This window comes from Elephantulus edwardii, unplaced genomic scaffold (genome assembly GCF_000299155.1).
Source record: "Elephantulus edwardii isolate Elephantulus edwardi_28Jun2011 unplaced genomic scaffold, EleEdw1.0 scaffold00091, whole genome shotgun sequence".
In the NCBI taxonomy this organism is placed as follows: domain Eukaryota; kingdom Metazoa; phylum Chordata; class Mammalia; order Macroscelidea; family Macroscelididae; genus Elephantulus; species Elephantulus edwardii.
In genome coordinates this window covers 2,764,343-2,781,253 of record NW_006399841.1, presented here as the reverse complement: position 1 = coordinate 2,781,253, position 16,911 = coordinate 2,764,343, and the positions used below count along the sequence as shown (strand labels likewise).

Genomic DNA, 16,911 nt, shown 5'->3' with positions numbered 1-16,911 from the left:
TCATTTCCTCTTCTACAAGGAGTCCTGAGGGACACAACCAATTCAGTCACTGAGCTGCTTACAGGAAGGATGGCGGTTTGAACACACCAAGAAATGTCTAGAGATCTGCTAGAGTTCGTGGCCTTGAAAACCCCATGTTCAACGGTGCTTCTCCTGCCCCGCAAAGGGTCACCAGGAGTGAGAACTGGCTCAGTGGCAGCTGGCTTGACTGGCTTGACTCTGTTTAGGTTCCTATTTCACAGGCCCCACAGTCTTACACGAAAACTTTTTTTTTAAGCCATTAGATTTTTTAAAAAATCATAATATGGTACTGAGGTACTGAGTAATAGTTTCTCCCTGCCTCGCGATGGTAGTAACTTTTCTGTGCTTATTTTAGTCGGTTGCAGGCCATTAAAAGTCAAGATGTCTGGTCACGAATCAAACGTTTACAGTCTGCTCCCAGGCAAACAGGCTATTCATTCCCAGAAGTGAAATGTCTGTGTCGCGTCGACTGCAAGATTGCAGTGATAAATCACACTTGCTTTTTATTATTTTTTTTTCCAAGAGATCGTAGGTTCCAATTTAAAAGCAGGGTGCTTGATTTAGAATGTGTAAGGCATTGCTTTGGGGTTTTGGTATAATTCCTTGAATGAAATGATGTTTTGAGGACTCTTTTTCTCCTCAAATCTCAAAGCGAGGGCGGCGGGGGAGGTGGGAGGGAAAGTCCTTTTAATAAAATAGCATTTTAAATCACCTGCATCTTTGTCTGCAGGGAGTATAGTGTAAACAGTGTCCTAGGGAAGAAAAGAGATGAGAGGACAGCAGAAGTCCTCAAGGGTGAACTTGAGGACAAAGATGAGCCTCATGGCAAAGCCAACACAGATCAGAACAGCGTAAATCCTTACTTCCACAAGTATTTGTTTTGTATCCGCTCAGCAATCAAGTCTGAGAGTCTTTGATTGTTTAGTGGTGCGATTCATTCTGCCCAGGCAGGAGACCCAAGGTTCGATTTCCAAGGCCCTTCATACACAGCCACTATCCCCTGACCACAGAAGCTTGTGTGTCCCTGTGATCCTGACAGATTTTAGTGGGGTTTGCAGACTGACACTAGGAAGAAAGGCCTGGTGATCTCCCTCTGAAAGTCAGCCTTTGAAAACTGTGAATCACAGAGATCTGATGTCCAAACCAGCATGCATGGGCTTCCCATGAGGTAGTAGCCACTAATCACTGCAGTAACAGAGAAAAGTTCTTCTGCCAAGGACCAGGAGCCCAGGTTTCTCTTCTGAATTCACATCCAGACCCTACCTGTCCACCCCACAGGTACTGCACAGTAGTCCCACCAACCCTCCCTCCCACAAACCTACTCTGTAGGAAGAATGATGTCCCTCCCAGCCCAGGACTCCAGCCAGCCATTAAGAACTTGTCCCTTTACTTCGTGCCCAAAATAATACTGATAATCAATATCTACTGCACCTCTTTACTTAAACCTACTGAGTCTGTTCCAGGCTTCATCTTTCCACTGACCCTACCTGGTTTTGCCCCCTCTCCCTCCCTTCTGACCCAGTAAGACCCTAAGACAATGGTGGAGTATAATGGGATCTTCTAAACACTAAGACAATGGTAAGGTGTAATGCGATCATCTAACCACTGAGACAATGGTAGGGTGTAATGGGGTCTTCTCAACATTCCAGTTGGACAGAGGGATTCACACCCTAACTCCTACTTTCTAATAGAACCTATTACCTCACTTCCTGATCTCTAGGGTTGTGGGGTTTTTTTTTTATCCCCATCTTAAAAAATAGGGGTGATACAGCCTGTCTTTTTAAGAATGTCACAGTTAAATAGAGGAACTCTGGTAGAGCAGTGGGTTAAATGACCAAAGAGTTAGCCATTTGAACCAACAAGCATCTCTCTGGGAGAAAGACGAAGCTGTCAAGTTCTAGAAGATTACAGCCTTGCAAACCCCATGGGGTAGCTCTACCCTGGCCTGTAGGCCCCCCTTGAAGCAGAATCAGCTTAGTAACAGTGCATTGGGTTTGGACTGGTGACTAGCTAATAATATCTGGCACGCAGCGTGAGCTTATTAAATGCTAATTCCAATATTTGGATTTAATGCTGCAGAATAGATACTTCTTTTTCAGAGTTAAGAAATGCAAGGGGGGGAGGAAGGGGAGGAGGAAGGAGGATGGAAGAAAAGAGCGAGAGGTTGGCTATTCCATCAGCGTGGATTTACTCAATATATAAAAATAGCGTGTGTTTGAAGTGCTAAGAACAAACATGACGATGTGGCCCTTCAAGTCAGAAGTGCTCAACGTCCAGTGTAATCTGGCCCTTCCACGGCCACATGAGCCCCGGGATGCTAGAACAGTTAAACGAGCTGGCCAGCCTCTGCTTCTTCTCTTCTGAAAGGATGTTACCTTTTGGCCTCCATGAGGTCTGGAACCAACACATAGACCTTTGCTTAAAACTATCCATTATCTAAGGGGGCTCTGGTGGCCTAGTGCTAAGAAGCTGTACTGTAATCCCAGAGATATGTGGTTCAAATCCACCAGATTCTCTGCTGGAGAAGGAGGGACAATCTCCTCTTGTACCAGTCATCTAAACCAGATCTGATTTGATGGTGCATGCACAAAAAGTAATAATTTAAAAAAAAAAAAAACTATCCAATATCCTCCCACTGATCTGAGGCCCCTAATATTTCAGGGACCGTAAGGCCCAGTATGGCCTTATCCATCATGATACCCCTGCTTTTCCATATACTGTTGTTCCATCACTCTCCGCTGCCTTTTCCTTTCCTTCAAAGGATCCTGTGACCACTTGTGACTTTTACACAGATTCCAACCTGTAGTCTGCTTCCCCCTGTCCTCCCGCTCACTCCCATCTCCACCTGTAGAAAAAGGTAGAACTGTCCATGGGGCGTTCAAGTCCGCCATCTTTACTTAAAGTAGACTGCCTCGTCTTTTTCCCCCGTGGAATCACTGATGGACTTAATCCCCTGGCCATCCATGAGGGCTTATTTTGACACTATTCTAAGTTGATAATGATTCAACCACTGGCTCGCAGTCATAGTCCTTTGATATTACAAACTGTCAAAACGGTTAGCAGCTAACTGAGAAGTTGGCAGCTCAAGTCTACACAGAGATGCCTCAGAAGAAAGACGTTGATCTGACGTTACATGTAACAGTTGCTTAGGGCAATGTGGAGGAAGCGCTACTGAGCCTTTATTGACAATCCCACAGTGATCACAGCTCTGTGAGGAGAAGCAGAGGGTGCAGCCCTCACTTAGCGAGGTCAGTGATACTCCTTCTCTTAGAAGTGCTGCAGTTCCGTCATTAAATGCCTGGCATAGAAAAGCAGATACTTCCCACAGTCTGCTCATGTGCTCCAGTGTCAGAGCAAAAGAAACTTTCTTCATAAATCCATCGGTCATTACTGACCCAAACCTCTAGAGCAGAGGCAAATCAAGAAAACTCCATCCACTATCACGGGCAGAGAATGGACGAGAACAAGGTAGCAGAATAGAACAGACAAATGAGAGAGAGAGAGAGAGAGAGAGAGGAGTGGGAGAGGGAGAGAGGGAGAGGGAGAGAGAGAGGAGTGGGAGAGGGAGAGAGAGATGCTTGTGCCTGGTTTCCAGCTCTGTCACGTAATGCACTTCATCAGCTTGAAGAGACTGTTCAGCATCTGCGTCTTGGTTTTTCCATCGTAGGCAGGCTGAGTGTAAAATGAGATCATATAAATATGTGTGTGATTTCATACTTAGTGCAAAGTGAGGGACAGTGCATTTCAGAGACCTTATCGCTTTATAATCTGCATCTGTTTTCGAAGTCTTCTTTCCCAGTCGTCGGAACAATTTCATCAGTAAGGATGTGAGTGAGAGAACAGTTAAAGGCTCTCTGGCCTTTGAGCACATTCAACGAGACTTTATCTATTTGGTTCAATAAAGTGGGGGCTGTGAAACTGTCCTCCGTCTTCCGCGTAGGTTATATAGTTACTGAATGTGACGAGATAGAGGAGAGAACTGCTCCCACACCCAAGATGTGAGGCCAGCATTGCCAGGGATGTGAGGTTTAATAGCATTAAAAAGCACCCTCCACCCAGGAGTCTCTGTCAAGTGATCATAACCTTGCAGTAAAGAAACTGCTATAATTAAGGATTCCAAACAATTCTTCTTATAAACTTTGTTATCAAGTGTTTTAAGAGCCTTGAAAACTTCCCTTCGTGGTGTACCAGCTTACTTCCTGAGTAGAAGCTTGTAAAACTCCTGCTTGAAAGAATAAGTGATGGAGGACCCCATTCTAATCAGCATTAATGCTACTAACATCTTGTCCTCATACCTAACAGAGGCCTCGTGTCAAACCCAGCACCTGACCACGTGCATGTGGACATATGTCATGGTTCTTACACACTCAGACTCCTACATGTTCACACGCAGACACACACTGACACAGATTCATTCACACTCATTCATGCTCACATTCACACATTAACACACTTGTCCATGCCTAAGACACATGTTCATTTAGACAAGCACCCAGAAGTGCACACACACACACGCACAACAACACAACCAAACGCTAAAGCTACATTCTACATTCAACGTAGTAATGTAACTGATCCCGTTCTTGTTCCTGCTTTGGGTTCAGAAAACAGAATCTTGGGATCACTTAGTATTCATAGCATAACACCTATATAAGAATAACTCCTTTTTTTTTGCTTTCATTAGTTACATAAGTAAGTAATCAGTAATAACTCCACACGATCAAAAACCCCTACAACATCTTAGGAACTCTAATATGAAAGATGTGAGGATATACTGTGCAAAAAAAAAAGGCTAATACAGAACCATTTCAGGAAATAACATACGATCAAGAACTAATGGCAATAAAGGAAGAAGTTCAATCTGTACTGAAGGCATTGGCAAAAAATTAAGGCCCCAGGAATTGATAGAGTACCTGCAGACAAGTTCCAACAAACAGATGCGACCTTAGATGGTGCTCAGCACGCTGTGCCAAGAACTCTGGAAGACCTGGCAACTGACTGGAAGAGATCTATATTTATTCTCATTCCAAAGACAAGGTGATCCAACAGAATGCAGAAATTATAGAATATCATGAATATCACATGCAAGCAAAATCCAGTTAAAGATTATTCAGAAATGGCGAAAAAGAACTGCCGGAAACTCAAGCGATATATCAAAGAGGCCATGGCCTGAGGGATCTGTATCATTGCTAATATCAGCTAGATTTTGGTAAAAGCAGAATATACAGGAAGGATATCTTATATGAGTTTTATTGACTGCCAAGGCATTTGACTGTGTGGATCACAGCAAATTATGACTCACATTGAGAAGAACGGGAATCCCAGAACACTTAATTTTGCTCATGTGAAACCTATACCTAGACCAAGAGACGCTGTCTGAAGAGAGCAAGTGAGCACACTGCATGGTTTAAAATCAAGAAAGGAGTGCATCAGAAGAAAAAGAGAAAGGAGTCCATCAGAACTAGATCCTTTCTCATACCTACTCAGTCTGTGTGCTGAACAAATATTTTGAAAAGCCGGACTTTCTGAAGAAGTACTTGACATTAGGATTGAGACTTATCAACAACAGCCTGTGGTCTGCAGACACAACCTTGCTTGCTGAGAGTGAGGACTAAAACACTTGCTGCAGATTAAGGATAATAGTCTTCAATATAGGTTACAACCCAACAACAAGAAAACAAAAGTCCTATTGCCTCCGTGGTGAGGACTTCTGTGGATTCAAGCAAGATGAAATAAGTGACAACTTCATTCTCCAACAATTTCATCTTCTTTGGATCCACAATCAACATCTTTGGTCAGGAAATCAAAAGATGAGTCACAATGGGAAAAGGTGTTATCAGGACCCTCTCCACAGCGCTGAGGAGCAAAGATGTCAGCTTCAAGACTAAAGTGTGCCCCATCCAAGCCATGATCTTCTCAGCGACTTACTATCCATCTGGAAATTGAACAGTGACAAAGGATAAAGAAGAAGAATTAATACCTTTGAGTTGTGACGCTGGAGAAGAATACTGAAAAGTCCGTAGATGGACAAGAGAACAAACAAGTTTGTCTTGGGAAAAGTGAAATAGCATGCTCCTTGGTCTTAAAGATAGTGAAACTTCATCTCACTTATGTTTGGGTGTGTTTTTATAGGAGGGGCAAGTGCTTGGAGAAGGACACAAGGCTTGTAAAGGTAGAAGATCAGCATAAGAGACAAAGATCTTTGACAGGATGAATTGTCACAGTTTCTATAACAATTGGCTCAAGTGTGTCAGAGATGAGGAGGAGCATGGCACAAGGCAGGACGGGTCTCAGACCCATTCTTCAAAGTGTCACCATGTCACATTCCATTCAACAACATAGGAACAACAGCAAGAGAACATTTAAAGACCATAGCACATACTTTACTGATCAGATAATACTTATTACAAAGAAACCATTTCATTCCCACATGTAAGTTATTTCCATTTTTATTCTTTCTCATTCCACAAAATTGTTATGATAACAGTCATTTTTCATAAAGAGAATATAAAAAGACAAAGTGAAGAGACAGGAAGAGAGGTGTATGAACCAAAGTGGGGAAAAGAGAAGGAAACATTTGGATATTTCTGTTCGCCTTCAAGATTATTAAATTATAAGAGAGAAATAAATCAATTTCCACCATAATATGTAGCAGAACACCTAAAACGGAAAGACTTTAAAGTTAAACGTATCTTCTCTGGTAGTTCCAAATAGGGAAACAGACTTATAAATCACCAGACGTTTGGAAGCAATGAGTCACAGAGAATTTCCACTGACAAATCTTAATACAAATTGGCAACCATTTGTCTCAGTAGGTAATATTCACAAGAAAGTCTGGAGGTTGGATGGCCTTAATTCAACTCCTAGTTTTTCCAAAGCCTCACTTGAAATTGAATTAAAGTCATTTTCCCTTCGTAAGGCTGAGTTCACAGTGCTTCCGTGTGTTTACAGCCCATTCTGTGGTTACTGAACATCTACTCTGTAAAGGATGAATAAGTCACATGTGCAGCCTTTACCAGGGGTTGAAAAAGAAGATGGAAAGAATGTGTCAAGTCACAATACCAAAAATAATTTACCCATTGCAAGTGGTAATAGAAGATCCCATTGCGGCTGTTGTTAGGTGCCATGAAGTCAAGTACAACTCACAGTGACCGTATGGACAGCAGATCTGAACCCTTTCCTATACTATACCATTCTCACAATCTCTGACATCCTCAAGCCCATTGCTACAGTCCCTGTGTCAAGCCACCTGGTTGAGGGTTTTCCTCTCCTTCAACACCTCTCCACCTTCTTAACTCTGATATCTCTCTCCAAGGAGTAGCCTCTCCTAACAACATGCCTAAAATATGAGAGACAAACCTTCCTCATCCTTGCCTCCAAGGAGCACTCTGGCTGTACCTTCTCCAGTACGTGTCTGCTTGTTCTTTTGGCACTTCATTCAGTACTCTTCTCTAAAACTTTTCTCCAACATTCAAAGGTGTCAACTCTTCTTCTGTTTTCCTTAAGCATTGTCCAGCTCTCAGATACATAGCAAGTGACTGGAAAGACCATGGCCTAAATCAGGTGCACCATAGTCCTCAAACTGACATAATTGCTCCTTAATAATTTGGAGAGGTCCCTGACTACAGACTTTCCCAGTGCAACACATCCCCTAATCTCCTGACTGGCACCAAAGGTGTTGATTGTGAATTCAAGCAAGATGAGGTTGTTGGCCATTTCAGTTGTTTCTCTATCTCTCATGATGTTGTCTATTGGTCCAGTGGAGAAATTTTTGTTTTCTTAACAAAGATGAAACACAAGTTTCCAGGAATTGACAGAATGCCATTTGAGGTGTTTTAACAAACAGATATAACTCCATACGTGCCAAGAAATTTGGAAGACGTCTACCTGGCCAACCAACTAGAAGAGATCCATACTTGTGCTCTTTTCCAAGGAAAGATGATCCAATGGAGCATAGAAAGTATAAAACATATCACATACAAATAATATTTTTATGAAGAAAAATTTTAAATGGTTGCAGTATTACAGTGTCAGAATCGCCAGAAATTTAAGCTGGATTCAGAAAAGGGTGTTTACCAAGTGGTGTCACTGATAATGCCAAATCTTGGCAGAAAGAATACCAGCGTGACGTGTGCCTGTGTTCTGTTGACTATGCAAAGATCTTGAACTGTGTGGATCATAAGAAATTAAGGATGACATCGAGAAAAATGGGAGTTCCAGAGCCCGTAACTGTGTTCACCTCCTTAAAGAGGAAGAGGCAACTATCCTAATAGGGCAAGGGGCTACTCTGTGGTCTACCATGAGGACTGATGTTTGTCAACGCTGTAGTCTTTTGCCGTACGTATTGTGAGGATGTTATAGTACAGGACAGAGTTTCATTCTGGTTTGCATCAGGTCACTATGAGTTAGAATGAACTCCACAGCACCTACCACACTTTCCACAGGGTCAGCTATTAAAAAAAAAACTAGTCTTAAACAGGCGTCCCTGAGTGGTGACAATAAAGATTCAGCTGCCAGCCGAGTGGTCGGTGGTTACAATCTGCCCAAGGGCCCCCCCGAAGAAATGCTTATTGATCTACTTCTGAAACACCAACCATTGGAAACACCTTGGAGCACAGTTCTACTCAGATACTCAGAGGGTCACCATGAGTCAGAAGGGTCTCTACGGCAACTGGCTTGTTTTGAGTCTTAAAAGCGTTCCAGCGGATGGAGGGCTGGGATCCAGGTGCGTGAGAAGCTACAGTTTAGTGTGAGGCAGGCTGTGGGGAGGGTTGTCCAGGATCCATTAGCACTTTAAAGGGGAATCCAGCATAATCTCGGGAGGTCTGCGAATGTTTCGCAAGAAGACAGCATCACGGTCAAGTCTTCTACAAAGAGGGCGTGGATGTCTGTGAAGTCAAGTTCACGAGCAGGCTTTCTGTCTTTCCAGTCAAGAAGTTATAAGAGAAGAATGGGTTCAGCTTGCAGAGCAAGACAGTTACTTGAAGAGTTTTCAGTGGAGAGGGAAATACAAATTTCATTACAAAAATAAAAAGATAGTGGACATTGACCCCAGGGGCAGGACCATATGTAGGTAACATTCATTCACGTCTTGAGTCTGGAAAGACCATCTTGACTAAGTAACGTTTACAGAATATACATGAGCTATTTAGGTTCTTTGCTGAGGCAACATAGTTGTCTGGGGAAGATATGAATATTTTTGGAAATTTGACCACAGATTTAGAGCCTGAAAAAAATATACCACTTTGTATACATTCTGGGGAGGTTCCCAGCCCTGAAGCTCCTCCAGAAGGCCCTTTGAAAATGCCTCACAATCAACATTTTGACAGTGGAGATTGGTGATGACTGCACTGGATGACTGAGCTAATTCAGTTTATAGAATTGAACATTTTAAAAATGCCAAATAGGCAAATGTTACACTTTTTCACAGTGAAAAATTAAAAGAAAACTCCCCACAAATGTCCATTCTTGGTAATGATCCTTCCCATGAAGCAAAGTTTGAGTTCTTGTCATCTAGGAATCTTCTAGCCCATTGTCAGGTTCAAAGGCAGATCAGTTGCAGGGGCTAAAGCCTTCTAAGATTGTCTGGGGGTTTAGCTCCGTGATTAAAACAAGCTTGGAAGCAGGAGTGGCATCCACTTCCATAATAGCTTGCTTCCGGAAATCCTATGAACCTGGAGAAAGATGAAAATCATGCAAGTGTCGAGGACTTTCGTTCACAGGGTCACTATGAGTCACCTATGACTCGAAGACACTTAACAACAAGTAATGAGGGCTGTTGTTGTTGTTATGTGCCATCGAGTTGCTTGTGACTCATAGCGACCCTATGTACAGCAGTCCTAAACCCTGCTCTGTCCTGTGCCAGTCTCACTGTCACCGACACACCCATCCATTTGCCCAAGTCACCGAATCAATCCACATCCTAGAGGGCCTTCCCCTCCTGAGCTGTCCCTCCACCCTACCAAGCATGATGTCCCTCTCCAAGGACCAGTCTCTCCTTACCAAAACATGACCAAATTATGTCAGACGATGCCTCAGAATCCTTGCCTCCAGGGAGCAGCCCGGTTAAACCCTCTCCAGGATCAATCTGTTTGTTTTCTTAGCAGTCCATGATACCCTCAGTACTCTTCTCCAACACCACAGCTCAAAAGCATCAATTCTCCTTCTATCCTCCCTAGTCATTGTCCAACTCTGATGCATAACAACTGATTGCAAAGGCCATGGCCTGTACCAAACGCACTTTAGTCTGCAAAGAGACACCATTACTCTTCAGCACTTTGGAGAGGTCCCTAACAGCAGACTTTCCCATGGCAATGCGCCTTTTAATTTCCTGGCTGCTGGTGCCAAGACTGTTGACTACAGAGCCAAGCAAACTAAAGCTGTGTACAATCTCAATCTCTTCACCATCCATCCTGATGCTGCCAATTGGTCCAGTGGTGAGAATCTTTGTCTTCTTGACATTGAGCCTCAATCCATATTGGAGACTGCAGTCCTTGACCCTCTGCAGCAAGCACTTCAGGTCCTCCTCATTTTCAGCAAGCAGGGTTGTGTCATCTGCATAACACAGATTGTTGATAGATCTTCCACCAATCCTGATGCTGTATTTCTCCTCATAGAGCCCAGCCTCCTGGATAATCTGCTCTGCATACAGGTTGAAAAGGTATGGAGACAGGACACATCCCTGGTGTACACCTTTCCCAATTTTGAACCATGCAGTGTTTCCTTGCTCTGTTCTGACGACTGCCTCTTGGTCCCAGTGTAGGTTCCGCATTAGCACGATCAAGTGTTCTGGGATTCCCATTCTTCTCAGAGTCAGCCACAGTTTGTTATGATCCACGCAGTCAAATGTCTTTGCATAATCAATGAAGCACAGATAGACATTCCTCTTAGTGGTAGGGAATTGCCAACACAAAGGTACACACTTCTAATCCACCAGCCTGTTCCCAGGAGAAAGGCGGTAAATCTCCTGTGTCATCTGTTGGCTCTGAAATCCTGCTGACGGGTCAGCTGTGAGTCAGTTCCAACTCAGCAGCAATGACCTTGAAGGAGGTTTTTGAGAAGCAGCCCTGCAGCCCTCTGCTGAGGCCTGTGCTTTCTTCCCATGAAGATGGTAACTTCTAACTGAAAATAGCCCAGGGCTGCATTGTAAAGGCAAAACAGGTCAGGTTCCCCATTATCCAAATGGGAAACTGGATACAGTAAAGGGAAGACATGCAAATCTACCTAATCTTGATTTATCATGCACCAGCACTCTCTCTCATATTTTCCTAATCAGAATTCTCTAAGAAAAAAAGAAGCAAGAAGATAGATCTACAAAGAGGCTAATATTTTCAGAGATTGGTTTACGCAGTTGTGGGGGCAGGCAAGTCCGTTATCCATACATAGGTCACTAGATAGATGCTCCACCCAAAATCTGTAGGTCACAGAGCAGACAAGAGATTCCAGGAAGAGCCCAGGTGGCAGAGTGGCAAGCACTTGAGGCTAACTAAAAAGTCACCAGTTTAAACCCAACTAGCCACTCTGTGGGAGAAGGAAGTGGCAACCTGTGTTGCAGACTTTGAAATCATAGAGGGCAACTTTGCTCTCTCCTCCAGGGTCCTTTCTGTTTGCTGTTGAATGATGCAGGGAGCTTCCAAGGAAGACAGGAGGAACGCCAGAATTACCATGCCAGGAAGAATTGGGTGGTGCTGAACTGTTTCAGAAGGTACCATCTGACCGAGATCCAGTGGTACTAAAGAGGTCGGAGCTGCACGGGAGACACTGACAAAAATTAAGGTGCCAGGAACTGGCGAAATACCAACTTAGATGTTTCCATAAACACTGTAAACAGTGGACATACTCATCTATGTCAAGAAATTCAGAAGATATGTACCAGGTCAACCAGTTTAAAGAGATCTCTATTTGTACCTATTCCTAAAAATGATAATTAATATCACACACAAGTAACATCCTATGGAAGAGTATTCAGAAATGGCTGGAACAAAACAGCAGCAGGGAAATTCAAACTGGCATCGGAAGAGGCCATGGGATGAAGGGTGTCATTTCTGATGTCAGATGGTCTTGGCTGAAAGCAGAACATACCAGAAAGATGTTTCCTTGTGTTTTACTGTTAGAGAAACTGTTCTTTGCTGTGTGGAAGTCTCACAGGCATTGTATGCAAAGACTGTATGGATAATAAATTATGGATAACAGTGTGAAGAATGGGAATTGCAGATCAATCAACTCTATGAGTCCTATGAGTCCTATACATGAATCAATAAGCAATCATTTCGACGACCTAAGGAGCTATTGCAAGCTTTAAAATCCCAGAAGGTGTTCATTAGAGGTGGACCCTTTCACCATACGTAGTCAAAATGCACGCAAAACAAATAATCTGAGAGGCTGGATTATATGAAGAAAATGTACAATCGGGATTTGAAGAAATTAATCAATAAACTGTTATGCAGATGGCACAGCCTTGATTGATGAAACTGAAAATAACTTGAAGCATTTACTGCAAAAGATAAAAAAAAAATTGAAGTCTTCAGTACAGATTATATCTTTGTTCCTTAGGGCAATTTAAAGCCTACCAATAGCCTAATAAATTCCAACTGTGAAGAACCACTTTCTTTCCTCTTGAGGTGGATAGATGTTGAAAGTCTTCAAACATTTATGGTAATCAGTTCAGTTAGGACAAGTAATGAATTTGTTTAAAAAAGACAGAACACCTCAAACTGAAAAAATAGTTAAACTTGAAAAAAATTCTAGAAGTTTAATTTTTTTCCCCCATTGTCCAGAGATGATAACAGAAGTCAGGTGCAAATGGCGGCTGGGGGGGGGGGGCGCGGAATCTGCTACATGTGTCTTCAATAGTGAAACCATTCTTTGTTGTGTAGAAAGTTTCACAGATTCAGAATGAACAGGTTTCAAAGAACACAGAATTCCTCATTTGCTCATCACTGAGCACTTACATAGGAAGTTACTTTTTTCTGGAAGGTGATCTCTCAATAGATTTCTACATGTAATTTTTGGAACAGATCTCATTGAAAGTTGAGCTGTCCCTCCCACTCAGTATTATTGTTAATCCTAACTTGATAAAGGATAGTTTAGGGACATTGCAGGCACTGGCTATTGCTGTCTTTTGTCCTGGAAGAACTGGAAATTCCTTTTCTTGTACTAGTGACTATAAACTCAATGGAAGAAATAAACTGAAAATCAAAGCAATGACTGAAAAAAGTAGCCAAAGTGTTCCTGAGAGGCCAGAGTTGCAAGACTGTGTCTCACATACCTTGGGCATATTGTTAGGAGGGACTAATCCTTGGAAAAGGACTTCAGGTTTAGAAAAGTAGAGGGTCAGTGAGGGAAAGGAAGACCCTCCCTGGGCTGTATTAACACAGTGACGGCTACAGTGGACATAACCGCAGCAGACCCTGTGATGACGGCATAGGTCAGGTAGGGCTCTCACCTGTTCTACGTTGGAACATTATGAATTGAATCCAACCTGAAGGCATCTGACAGCAACACTATATAAATACCTTCACAAGGGGACTTGGACAAGTTTTGACCCAACAAGCTGGCACCATAACCTAGCCAAATTGACATCCAGTTAACCATTCTCCTCAGCTATGTTTCTGCGCTTGGCCCATTGAGCTTCAGGACTTCGGCTTCAAGAATCACTAGTCTCGCTAGTCTCTTCTCCATTTCCTTTATTGTTTCTTCATCTCCTGCCAAACCGAGAGCAGAATGTGCTTTCTCTTTCTGTGTAGTCATTGCCCACTTTTTTATAATACCCAAGCCCATCATTTGGCTCCAATCCCCAAGGACTGAGAGAAGTTGTAGTATCAATGGGGTCAAGTCTATCAGAGATGATGGGCATAGCGCTAGGTAAGACAGAGGTCAGGTCTGTTGTTCATAAGGTCGCTATGAGTCATACTCAACTTGAAAGTACCAAATAACAACAGGTGGCTTAGTGGTAATGAAATGAGCTGCCAAAGTAAAGGTATGCGGTTCAAATCCACCAGCTACTCAGTGAGAGAAGGATGGGCAGTCTCCTCTGTGTGATTTACTGCCTCTAAAAAATTAGTTGAGGGTCAGCTATGAATCATTTTCAAGTTGATTTTACCCAACAACAACTGCCAAGATTTTATTCTGTCTTATTATTTTGCTTAAAGATGCTTTTACTAGGCATCATTTATCACTGCTTTGTCAAGCATCTCACATTTAATGTCACACACTCACAGCACTCCTGTAAGGATTCTAGAGTGGGGTCCGTGAGGCCTGTAAATTTGTGATCAGTCTTACATGTTCATGAAAATCACCTCAATAAAAGGATTCCTCAGTTGCCAGTGAATCCATTCTTATTCATGGCAGTCCAGTGTGTTACAGAGAACAGGCGTGTTCCATTGGTATTTCTTTGCTATAATAGTGGCAGAAGCTGATTGACAGGTCTTCCTTTGCAGTGCCATTGGAGGATTTGAACCACCAACCTGTACATTCATAGACGAGTACGAACCATTTGTGCCATGTGGCATTTGTTGTTGATTGCCTTCCACCAGGCAATCACGTGTGTTTGAGTGAAAAGTCATTGTTTGGATTATTTCTTTTCTACAACTTGTAGGGATGTAGAAAATGTAAAAAAATTAAAAAGGAGAGGCTAGCAGGAGAGATATCCTCAGACAGTACATTCAGCAAATCAATGAATAGCCATAATCTTTTGCCAATTCCAGTCTTTTGGAATTTTTCCTAATGTCCTCTTCGACTCTTCTAGCAAAGACGTGAGGTTAGTCGAGTGAGTAGTACACAAACATTCCTTGGGCTGTGAACCTCAGATTGAAGAAAAATTCCGGCTTGTCCTTAAATGTTAAGTAAATTTGCCCTCACTATATGAAATGATTGCACCCACCTCCCCACCCAAGACAAATTCATCATCACAATCACTTTCACTTGCTGAACTTGGAGTTTTTAAATCATTAAAAATGCTTCAGGTCTTTCACGCACAAAAGTAAGGCTGAACAAAAACCTTACAAACCTTTTTGACTCAACCCAGATTCCACTTTAAGGCTTAAAGACAGTTACGAATGATATCATTCGTAACCCAGAGACTGTATGAATTACAGAAGAGAAAATTAGGATTAAAATGATTCTACCACTTATTACAAGTCTTAGGAATCTCTTGGAGAATATTATTAAAGCAGAAATTCCTGGGTTCCATCCAAACTTAAAAAGTCAAGTTGAAATTAGAAATCTCTGTTAAATGTTCCCTTGAATGCAGATATCTGGTAGATTTGAGAACAGCCGGGACTTCTCCAAAGACATGCACTGGGTCGCTGACAGACCATAGCAGGTTTGCGGAATCTCAGTCAGCATCGTGTAAAGGGGCCCCACTGGATACTTGGCCTGTGTCTCCTGTCCTGATGGCCTCCACCCTGTGAGGTTTTACAAACCCGCCCTAAAATAAGAAGGGACGGGCTTGAGACAGAGTCTGCTTCCCTTAGTGCCTCATCTCCATTCTCTAAGTACATTACTGCTTTGTGAATGCATCAACTTAATTAAAACTAAATGTAATTCTAATGCACCAATTTGATTTAAAAATAATCTTCGCAGTCACCAGGACATCAAAATGCAATTAAGGCTATTTGAGGAAAGTCTCTGATGCATCTTATGTTCCGAAGCTGCACTGTGTCAAGGAACCCAGATCTTCCCAAATGTCACTAATGTGTTTAGCCGCCTCCCTTTCACTCAGATGCCTCTCCCAGTTAGGTTCCGCAGAGCATGAGCCATGACAGTTCAGGAACATTTACTAAATCCCTTCCAAATGTGCCTTTAACTGATGAAGCCTCTCCCTCTCTCCCTCTCTCTCCCTCTCTTTCCCTCTCACTCCCTCTCTCTTTCTCTCTCTCTCTTCCTCCCTCTCCCTCTCTCTATCTCTCTATCTCTCTCTCTCTCTCCCTCTCTCTTCCTCCCTCTCCCTCCCTCTCTCTGTCTCTCTGTCTCTCCCTCCCTCTCCCTCTCTCTCTCTGTCTCTCTCTGTCTGTCTGTGTGTCTCTCTCTCTCTCTGCGCTTAACTGCTCTGTGGACTTCAGCAGACTCGTGCAGTATTAAGGATGCCAGACTTAAGACAAAGTCAGACTGCAAAGTTCAGGAACTTTCTCATTACTCATCACTGTGCCCAGATTATAAAAAGATCCTAGACCAGGAAAACAGAAATTGAGAAATGAGTCCAGCAAACAAGCAAGCAATGGATCTAAAATCCACAGAAGAGTGTTGCTAGCTCCGTTTAGTTTTCTATTTAATGTGTTTTTCCAGAACATGCATTTTGGTTGAGTATCATGGTTGGTGATAGCTTGAACTTGGGGTTATTTTTGCCTAATAAGTAGGAAAGGCTAAAAAATATTGAGAAGAGCCAAAAATAGGGAATTAACTAAAACCTCATGAGCTTTGACGAAGGAGTCCAAGAGTGACTTGATTTAGTAGTTGTTGTTATATATCAAGTCATAAGCAACTCACAGCTGACCCTCCAGCAGGTTTTCAGAGACTGTAAATCTCACTTGAAGAGATTGCCCATCTCTATCCCTGAGAGCTGCTGGTAGATTTGAACCACATGCTTTTGGGTTGGCAGCGCAACTCCTTAGCACTGAGCTATCAGAACTGCCTTGATTCAGTATAGTGTAAAATGCAATTGGTGAGTGGGAGCTTCCTCTCTACTCCCTTCCCTATCTTTGGCTCTCGTCTGTGACACTGTCTACTGAAGTGGCCCAGCTTTCCACAGTGGAAGCAATTCTGACCTCCTTTATTACCTTTGGGTGGCACTGTATATGAGTAAAACTTCCTTTTCCTGACACAGGCCCTAAACTGGCAGCAATAGCTGCCCCAATAATTTTGGCCATTCTCTGGTCTTTTCTCTTCCCTCTA

At 42.8% G+C, this 16,911-nt stretch overlaps 1 protein-coding gene across 1 annotated transcript in view; it reads left to right on the top strand.

Annotated features, from left to right (window-relative positions):
- The window catches only part of STAC (SH3 and cysteine rich domain), a 160,594-nt gene that overhangs the window by 119,090 nt on the left and 24,593 nt on the right, over window positions 1-16,911 (top strand). The gene's annotated exons all lie outside the window — the stretch shown is intronic.